This window comes from Rousettus aegyptiacus, unplaced genomic scaffold, assembly GCF_014176215.1.
Source record: "Rousettus aegyptiacus isolate mRouAeg1 unplaced genomic scaffold, mRouAeg1.p scaffold_m13_p_6, whole genome shotgun sequence".
NCBI classification, from domain to species: domain Eukaryota; kingdom Metazoa; phylum Chordata; class Mammalia; order Chiroptera; family Pteropodidae; genus Rousettus; species Rousettus aegyptiacus.
In genome coordinates, this window is record NW_023416309.1 from 47,947,657 (window position 1) to 47,958,500 (window position 10,844).

Genomic DNA, 10,844 nt, shown 5'->3' on the forward strand with positions numbered 1-10,844 from the left:
TTTCAAATTAGAAAAAGATTTAAAAATAAGATGTTTTCTAATACCTACAGCAAGAAATCTTTTCCTGGCCTATATTTGAGTGCATAATTTTTACAGGGTATCAGGCTATACATGTCAAGGAAGTATTTTCCAAAATTTTTGTTCTTAACTCATGGGTAGAAATAACATTTAATCAAAATTCCTATTATACACGTACACACATACATAACTGAAATGAATATATCATAAAATAATACTTACCCCGTTAATGATGGGTAATATATACTACTATGTTTTTGTCTTGTTTTCTTAAATTTGAAATTTTAGTCTTAATTTCTAAATTGATTTCATAATCCAATCTACAAGGTCACAATCCATAGTTTGTGTTAGGGATATACAGATAAATATTTTTAGCCCTAATCTATAGCTTGCGTATTCTACTAGGGAATAGAAAACGTTCATACAAAGAACTTTACTGAAAGACAACATGTTATAAATTCTATAAAATAGTATTTCCCAAATTTACATCATTTATGAACCACAGTCACAATTTTCACCTCATTTATGTAACACCATGCAGTTTTACTTACTTAATATTTTTTTATCAATCAATTTTAAAGTGACTGAAATTTTTATTAGTCTAGTTCTATGTGAAATCATGAGTTAGATGTTCCAGCTAAGTTTTTTTTCAAATACCTAGAAACATACATAATTATGTAAATATGAAAGTAAGGATTTTGTGTACCACCAGCAATAAACCTAACACTCTCATAAACAGTTAAAAGTGAAGCATGTAATAGGGGTTTGGGAAGAACTTAGCACTTGGGGTGGCCCTTGAAGATGGGATTGGTTACAAAGGGGCCATCCCTGTGGATAAAGCATTATGAAGAAATGCACGGTGGGTAAAAAGTTATCTGGGGAACAGCAAAATGTAAAGTTTAGCTACAGCATTGAACACAGATGGGGTTTGTAGGAAGTAAGAAAGGAAAGGTAGATGAGAACTTAGAGGACTATGAATGCCAAAGATGTGAGTTTTCATGTCCTAGGCAATTAGAAGCTATTCAGGGTATCTGAACCATGGGGTGACATAATGAAGCCTATGCTTAGGGAATATTATTTCTAGCAATAGTGTGGGAAAGGAACTGGAAAAAAGACTGATTTAAATTATAGTTTAATTAAAAATTGTGTTTTTAAATTACACATAGATCTTATGGCTTTCATTAGATCAAATAAGCAGCCTTACAGGCTGTCAAAAATTACAAGAGGGCACAAGGCAGGGGAAAAAACCACCAGACCACCAAGTCTGTTTGCTATTTGACTTTTAACAAATAATTTACTCATTGTTTATTTCTATTTCTTCTTGCCAATGGGATTAATAATGCCTACCCTTCCTCATTGACTTGCTGAGAAAATCAAATGAAAGGAAGTCCGAAAATGCTGTTTAAATGTAAAGTAGCTTTCTGATTGTACTTGAGCTTTGTGAGCAAAAGAGGTGACCTGATAATAATTATGCATTAGGATAGGAATCTGGCCAGTGGCACATAAGATAGCTCAAAGGAGAAAAAAATGCTAAGGAAAAGCATTTAGAACACTATGGCAGCAAGGCACAGAAGTAATCATTGAGACTTAGACTAGAATTGTGAAATCAGGAATGAAGAAGAGAAAACAGATGCAAGAAACATTGCCAAGGAAGAATCACCCAAGACTCAATAATTTGGCTATGAGGATGGGAGGTGGAGACATGGAGTCTAGAGACAGGTGGAGAGAATGCCAAGGTGGTTCCAGGCTTCTGGCCGAATAAAGGGTGTGCCATTAACAGTAAAGAAAAATCAAGAGAAGGAATAGGTTTGGGTGGGGGGGAGAATCTGAGTTTAAGGTATCAACAAGTGCCCAAGTAACTTTGTTGAGCAGGCAGTTGAAATTTGGAGATTGAAATTTAGGAGTGAGGTTATAGCTGGATATATAAACATAAATCATTCTTGGAGTGATGATAATTTAAGATAATTTAAACTCGTGTATCCTAAAACATTAGCTATTCAAGTGGTACTTGTAAGCTTTTGGCCGTATTTGAACAATACTTACGCTCTTGTTTAATATTTTAAAATCTGCTTTAACTCATTTTTTAAAAGCATAGGCCTATTCTAACCAATCATATTTGTGAAAACTTGAGTTTGATGCGATGGATACAGTTCTTTACCACCCACTAAAATAAATGAATAATTACCATATTTCATGATCGTAAGATGCACATTGTTTTACAATTTAACATTTTTGAAATTAGGGTGTTTTACGATTAATGGCATTTTACGAACTCTGTTGGTCAGACAGTAGTGGTGATATACTTGTCATTGTCATCACATGAATCAACCTTTTTCTCATTCCTTTTTCTCATGTTTTAAATCTTGTCTAAATATCTTACCTCTGGTGTGATCAAGAAAGCGCTAACATGGAAATTTGCAAAACGGGTATCGCCAACATGGAAGCGAATCACAGAGAGAGAAGTCTGAGACACTTAAAAAGTGCTGCGTCCCTGACGCTCTTTGTGGCTCTGAGGACATTAACGACTGTGAGCTGAAAACTGGTTCGGAAGAGTTGGACGCTGACTGTGAGAAATTTTAAGAAAACCTCAACCCATTTGTTTTACCTGATTTCCTTTGATGTATGTGCAAGATATATATATATATATATATATATATATATATATATATATATATATGTAGATAGATATAGATATAGATAGATATAGATATAGATATAGATATATAGATATATATAATCTCCAAGTGAGTAGCCTAAAAGAGCTCTTAGAATAAGTACAAAATAAAAATTTTAAGAGCTAAGAAAGCATTATGTCATAACGTTATTGACAGCCATTTTATAAGTTACATGTGAAAAATGGGGCATCTTACAATGGATGCTGTCCAAACTCAGATTGAACAAAATATCTAAATTTTTAAAAAATGTCAGTTCATGTTCCGCTTAAACTCACCTCGTAAATACTACTTTATGGAAGCACATTTAAGCCATCAATCAATAAGGTCACCAAGAGCATGTCTGTAAAGAAGAAAAGGGCCTTAGAAACCTGGGAAAGTCCACATTTCATGGGAGAAAGAGGAGTCAGATAAAGGGACTGAAGCAGATTAGTAATGACTCCGGACAGTGGAGTGTCATGGGTGCCAAAGAAGGAGAGACTTTTAAAGGAAAAGAAGTAACTTGGAGTAAGCAGATACTTCGGAAGGCCTGGAGAGTATTCAAACAGATAAGAAATAGTGGCTTTGAGGAGTAAGAGAGCTTGAATACTGGGGGAGTTGATCCTAGACTTTTTATGAAAAAAAATGAGTAGAGAAAAATAAAAAGTTGTTGATGCTTGGTAAGGATCAGAATTATTACTTTTTCCCTCAAGCTAGAGAGCCCTGAAGGGGTTTGGGGGCCTAGAGGTAGGAATAGGTAGAGGTCTTGATGACAACATAAAGGAGAGTAATTGATCATTTTAGCACCTGGAAATACATGCAAAATGATAGAATCAACAGCACAAGTTGCAGATGTAACCTTCGAAGGGAGGGTACTTCCTTCGAAGCAGGAGTAAAGGAAGAGGAAGATAGAGTGGATTTTGAATCACGTTGAATTACAAAGGAGAGAACTTCAGAAGGATCACCATGGTTCCAAATGGGGAACGAGGTTACTCTCTGAAGACGAAGGGCAGGGTCCAGGCCTTAGAGAGAGGGTGGAAAAGGCTCAGAAAAGTTGCCGTAGGAAATGTCAAGGGCGCTCAGCATGAACAGGTTCAGAAATGACTGAGTTACTGCAAGAGCCCCGCTGAGGTCTGGGAGCACGAGTCTCTAGTGGGCTCACTAGTGTGATTTCACAAGTCTCCCCAGGATTACATGGTCAACCAGAAGTAGGAGCCAAGAAAGAAACAGCGGAAAGTCGATGCCCGTTGAGAACTGGCAGTAGGAATGACAGGAGAACAAAGGGCAGTGATTGTAGGGTAGTGGTGAGTGCAAAGTTGAAATGGCTGACAGTGGGAGGTAGGCCAGATGGGGAGGCAGTGGGAGGCCAAATCAGCGTAATGGACAGGAAGAAAAGAGGGGCCTCAGGCGATTGACAGGGTGTACGCAGAGAACCTAGAAGATAGAGAAGGAATGTTGAATCCAGTTGGCTGAATGGAGATTTTGAGAACTTCAAGAGGATTTTAAAGTAGAGGACAGAAATAACTATGTGCCAGAATTCTGAATGTACGTGTCTTCTTAGAAGCCTGGCAATTAACAGCAACGGACTGAGGTTTAAATCCAAGCCCAGCTAGCGTTTGCACGCTGTGTGACTGCTTGGATATACGTTTGCCCTCCCCACATTCACTTTTCTTTGTTCCTTGGGTGACTGATGCTGTGGACCATGGGCTCCCTTGCCCTCTGGGTTTCAGTTAGGTTCGCTCAGTGGGGGGCACTGGCAGGACATGGACCACAGGGAGGAGAGTGAGGTTGGGGTATGGATTCTCTTGTAGGATTGCAGTGCTCAGGCTGCATCATTCTCCCTCCTGGGCTCTTTCTTCCAGAGTCCTGGTAACTACTCTCCCCCCCTCACCCCCTGCCCCACCCACCCATTCTCAAGCCTAGTGGTGGTAGCTTGCCCATTGTTACTTGCCCCAGGCAAAGGCACCAGCCATTGTGGTCTCTTTATTAAAGTCTGCTTAAATTACCCAATTTGATTATGTGGTCTGTTTTCTATTGGGGTTCCGATAAAATCACCTTGGGCAAGTAACTTAGGCTCTCAGTCTCACTTTTCTAAATCTGCAAGATTGAGATAATAATAGCACCTACTTTATAGGTTTGGCAGAAGGATTAGATGTGATAACGTAAAATCTGTACACAATGCAGGGCAAATAGTAAGCTCTTAATAAATGATGATAATGATGTAGTATAAACTCTGGAATTTCCATTTATCCGTTTTTAGATGTATAGAGATTTTTGGAGATCAGGGACTGAATGTTTATATTAGCAAGTAGCATTTCCTGATGCATCCTCTTCAGTGGCAGAATTGAAGGGACAAATTGGAAAAGAAACTCTAGCTACCGTTATAATCTCTGTTAGTTCCTCTTCCCGAAGATACTTTAGATTGATGGTACCACAACTTAATTTGAGAGAAGAAACAAAATATGCATAATGCTCTACACTACAATTGCGCTATCTCTATTATAAGTCTAAGTAAAAGTGCAAGTGCAGATTCAAGACCATTTCTCCAACCCACTGCTGTGACACACCTTTCCAATAGTCGCTATTAAATGTGGAAATTGTAGAGCCATCGCTGGTCCTCTTGATTGGGTCGCCTTCTCTGGTTCTGATTATATGGCTAATAGAAACCTTGGAAGGCACAGCTGTGCATTTTAGGTGACACGAAAGCAATGGTTTTTAAAACTTTTGGTTCAAAAACAATTTTGGTGGAGGAGAACCCAGAAACTCTCACCTTCTTTCACTTGTTGTGACTTAACAAGGCAATACTTAGACTTTGTTAAGTGGACCGAATTACTAGTCCGTAATAGCAGTGTCATCTTAGACTTGATTAGAGCCCTTTAATTTAAAAGCGTTTTTGTCGCTTTGCAGAAGTGTAGACATTATTATATTTTAAACGTGAATCCTTCGTGAGGCTGACCCCTGGGAGGCCACCATCAGGGAGGGACCAGACTCCGAAGGACACCAGTGAGTCTTACCTGCAGCAACCTCTAGGAAAATAAAGGCCTCTTAACCGCCAGCAGCGATCCACTCAGGTTTACCAGTGACCATGGTGGTCAGCAAAGACGGCATTTTTGCTGATACACGTATTCCCTGGGGCAGTTCTGTAAACCTCACAAATCATTTAGTGGTTTCGTGTTTCATGTGCTATGTGCATGTAGGCATCTTGTAGAGATAAAGGAAAAAAGGGGGCACAGTAAGAGGGTAAGCAGTGATCAAGAGCAGAGCTCCCTTGTTCAACTCGTGCTCTCGTGATTCTCTGTGCTTTTTGGCCCTGGGTGCTGATGCTAACAGCAGAGGATTTGTGTGGCTTTACTCACCTACACGCCGCGTGTAGTTTTAAACCTGGGATAACAACTTCAGTTTGGTAATGTCTTGTTTTTCACTCTTCCAGTTCCCTAAGTTTGATTTTCGAAAAGCCTCAAATCTGGAGGCCATTTCTCCATTGGATATATTTGTGTGTATATCCGCTGCATCAGGAATGTGGTTGCATTCAGGTCTGTTGTCCTAAGCGCCTTTGTTTGTGGCTGCATTCCACGCAGTTCAGTCTTTTAGTCCCATGTATTTACTAACTATTCAAATGCCTTGTGGTATTCACACACAGATTATGTAAAATAAAAAAAAATACATTATTAAGGCTGTGGGTGCTGTGAATGGATTATTACAATTTGCCTATCATGGTAATGGCACCTGTTAGAGGTGTGACACAAAAGGCAGTGACAGGCAGTGTAATTTAGTAATTGTGGCCATTGTACTGTATGGCTGGTCAGTTCACCAGGCAAGTACAAAGGAAGCAGTGTTATAGCAGAGCAGGGGTGGGTACGCTTAATAGAGAGAGCTAGTTGTGTACTGAAAGAGACTTTTGGTGGAGGGCTAGCTCCCAGGGGGGCAACTTCGAATGAGTTGAAAAGAATGAACAAAAGTACAAAAAATGGTACAGGTTTTCCTATTTCAGCTCTTAAAGTGACAGACGAGTTATGTTGGTGCATATTGCCAGCACTTTCTCCTACTGCCAAAATAGCCTATTTTCAAAATACTGAGTCAAACCTGCCTTGTCACATGCCAGTCACATATAACGTACTCTATTCTTCTTTTATAGATAAAACATACTGTGTCAAAGTTCAGATCTAACTGGCATAGGGACAAACACACTAGTCTGCGAAAACTGTCTGTTTACAGTCTACAACAGTATTTAAAGAGCACAGGAGCAGATTCAGAGAGGATATAAATATATACCCTTTTCCTCTATTAATTGCCCTGCCTTTTTTCTTAGTATTATTTTGATATTATGGGCGGTTTTGCTACTAGTCTGAAAATTCTATCAATCTAATTAAGGCTGAACTTTTGGCATCAGAATGGGTGATAGAAATTAGTAGTAAGAATTCACGAAGCACATTTTCTCCTCACCTCAAGAAGTCATGAAGTGAAACTATTTCTCAAGGCACTGCTGAGAAATCCTGGAGAGCGGAATGAGTGAAAGCGCAGTTAAAAGGACCAAGTATGCCAAGATGACTTTTGCTTCTCAAAATAATACGTCCTGGGTTCACTTGTAGGAGGATGCCAAATTGACTATCATGTATCACGTGCCTCTGTGACGTCAGACATAGTATAGGATGTGCCGTTGGAAAAATTTCCTTCACATGTCTCTTGCTTCCTTTACTGTCCCAATTTAAATGACAAACAGAGCTCTTCTCACATTGGATATCGAATACTTCTTATAGATGAGGAACCATACTAGGTTCTTTATGAGTATTTCCTCATTTATTTATTTTTATTATTATTTATGCCTGCAATACCTGGTCTTCCAGGTGGTCTCCCATCCAAGTACTAACCAGGCCTGACCCTGCTTACCTTTCAAGATCAGACATCAAGCTTGTTCAGGGTGGCATGGCTGTAGACCGTGCATCGTGGTTCCACTAGGGTGCGAACCCAGAACCTTCTGTGTGTAAAGCAGATGTGCTAACCGCTACACTATGGACCACGTCCACATTTCCTCATTTAATCTCTGCACTAACCTATGGATTATAGGTAGAATTACTATCCCCATACAACAGATAAGGAAACAGAGGCTCGGGGATTTTCCATGGCCTCCTTGTATGCAGTGAGTTAGGGCAATACATTCACATTCTCCATGTCTAGATATGTTTTTTTTTTTTTGCATATGTATATGTGTGTGTGCGTGTGTGTGTGTGTGTGTGTGTGTGTGTGTGTGTAGAGAGAGAGACAAAAATACTTTTAATTTTATAGCATCTTGGAACAAAGTAACCATGAAATATTTGTAATGATAGTTGACAGGGTCTTGAAAACAGATATGTGAAAATTAGCCGTAAGATTCCAGAATCTTATTATGGAATAAAGTATCAGCATTTCATCCCACAAATCATTTAAATAGCATGGGCAGCAATAACGAGGTCCTTTACTGAGGGTGGATCACCTTATGTAGAATATGCGATGCCGCTGGGAGTCAGCCCGGCTTAATAAAGGGCCACACAGAAGAAAACTTCTGCTACAAAATGTCGATTCATATCTCTAACTCGTGTAAATAGTATCGCAGACAGTACTAGACATGTGTGACTGGGCGAGGTGTGCCACTGTTCTGACTCACTCATGCAGCTCTGGCCATCGGCCCGACGAAACGGGCGTGCCCCTCAGGAGGGTGCCAACTGAATGGAGGCAGTTGTGTGATACTTAAAACATGATTTTGTACTTCTGCTATGTAGAACAGCTATTACAGCTTGTTACTTTGCACCCGTTTTGACATATGAACATTCTTAACTGAAAAAGAATGTCATTTTCATGAAAGAACTTGCTGTACAATAAAGTTAGCGTTTATAAGTTCTAACAGATGCAATGATTTGATAAAGCTTGAATGTTCTCATAGGCAGAAGATCCTCCTTATTCTGCTTCCTAGAAATTATTCCAAAATTTGCAGAGTAGCCATAGAGAAAGGTATAGGAGGGTTATTTCTGGCATCAAGTTGTACAAAGAAACAATTAAAGTATGGGAGTTTTTTTGTTTGTTTTTTGTTTTTTTATTGTGTCACAGGCTGTCCTCTGCCTCTTGGTATCATATTGTCAGCACCTGTGGAAAGAATTAGCACATTGACATGCTGCATGTAAACACTCTTCCACAACTGTAATCTAGCACTCAAGCAGAAAAAGTGGTGGGTGTTTTAGACAGACAGAAGCAGAAGCAGAAGCAGAGATCAATATTCTCTAGTTTAAAGATTACACTTACGTCTGATTAAACCATCTGGGTTTCCTCAGCAGCTGAGGTCAAGGATGTGGCTGCAAACCTGTGTGCTCATCAGACTGCTGGAGTCAAGTCCTCTGTTTGTATACAGTGTATAAATGGTAATGTGGATAAACACTGCCCTCTCCAACCACATAATTACGTCGATTGCTGAAAAAACCCAGAAATGTACCAAAATATCACAGGGAAGCTATTTCTAACACGACTTTGCTCTTTATGGCTAAGTGGCAGCCACTGGTTTTTTTTCCTTCTTCTCCTAAATTATGTGTTCTTGTTTCAAGCATTTAGATGATGCAAAACAGATTTTTGTGGCAACATTCTTTTTCGCAGCCAAAAAAGCATTCAAGGAAGCTCTATACTCCTAAGTTGCTATTTATTCTGGACCTTTCGCATTATCGGCATAAACTCATTGCGTTTTAAAATGAGAAATAACCTGCTTAGGGTTGTTTTTTAGAACTGCTAATAATGCCAGTAAAATATCTAATTATGACGGAAAGTGGAAGTTTTTAAATGATTAGTTACAAATGAATAATAATAAATGAACATAATAGATGCAAAAAAATAACAACAGTTCTCTGTTTTCCCACAGTACTCTAAATAAAGCAGATTCTTTCCAACAGAGACATACTGGTTTTTCATCCAGATAAAATAAAGGATAACTTCGTGATTTCATGTGGCCCGTAATCTCAAAAACAAGTAATAATTTTATTACGTCTTTTAACATCAACTTCCTTATCACTCTTTGTCCCCTTTTCATCTTTTTTGTTTTGCTTTCCTGCTGCTTTTCTCTGTACCTCTCCTCCTGCAGCCAATCTCCTTAGAAACAATTGTGGTGAGCAGAGTCGGAAGTCAAAACAGTAACTCTCATAGCCACGGTAAAAAAGACCAAAGTAAACAAATTCACAATTTCTCATTTCCAACATCTCCATTTTGCACATCCTATTATTATGGCACTTAGTTTTAGGGTAACCACTGGTGATTTAGTCGTCTAAAAATGGCCAGTGGTTTTTAGCAGCAAACATGTTTTATTCTTTCATGGACCTTGAAATTTAAACTCAGAAATTCCACATCCATAAACTTAGCTTGTTCTAGCACTGTCCATTTATATATGTAAGTTCACGTTTTCATCTGTTTGTCTGACTTCTTAGGAATTAGATTTCGGATCCGGGTAGGGTTTCGTATGTTTCAGCGGTCCCTGATGCTGTATGTGGACTACATACCCCTTTTAATAGGTATAAGAGTCAATTGTTGCAAGAATGTTTTAGTTAAATAAAATTTGTCAGAAATTATTATTTTTCTCTTTGTCATGTTTACAAAAGCATATTCAAGGTTCCTTGGCTCTATACATTTTCTGATTGAACACTATTTTCTAAAAGTTTATTTTAACACGTTAATACCTGCCACGTACATACCATTGCAGTAGTCACTGTGGAAGCTTCAGGGGAGTATAATGTATATTCTTAAAAGCTTATGACACAGGAGACGGAAAGTTAGACAATACCAAATCAAAAGCTGGGCTGGAGACTGGCGCAGAGGGTAAATGAGTGTGATTAAGGGGAAGGAACTGGAAAGGATATCAAGGAAAAAGGAGCTAGCTCTAACTGTTATGTATTAATGAAGAGGAAAAGAGAAAGGTAATACGTTTTGATGAAGGATTGCATATGAAGTGGCTATGTGAAATGGAATTCCTGGAAATCTAATTATCAAAAGGTACCTTTGGTCTGCGGCCATGCTACCCTGAACAAGCCTGATCCTGTCTGATCTCAGAAGCTAAGCAGGGTCGGCCCTGGTTAGTGCTTAGATGGGAGACCACCTAGGGAGACCAGGTGCTTACAGGCGCAAAAAATAAAAAATAAGGGGTTGTAAGCTGACAAGGTCCTTGCAATC

At 39.0% G+C, this 10,844-nt stretch overlaps 1 protein-coding gene and 1 pseudogene across 7 annotated transcripts in view; both read left to right on the forward strand.

Annotated features, from left to right (window-relative positions):
• VTI1A (vesicle transport through interaction with t-SNAREs 1A) overlaps positions 1-10,844 on the forward strand; it is a 319,856-nt gene that overhangs the window by 109,869 nt on the left and 199,143 nt on the right. The window lies entirely within an intron of this gene.
• LOC118604224 lies at positions 10,677-10,796 on the forward strand (annotated as a pseudogene).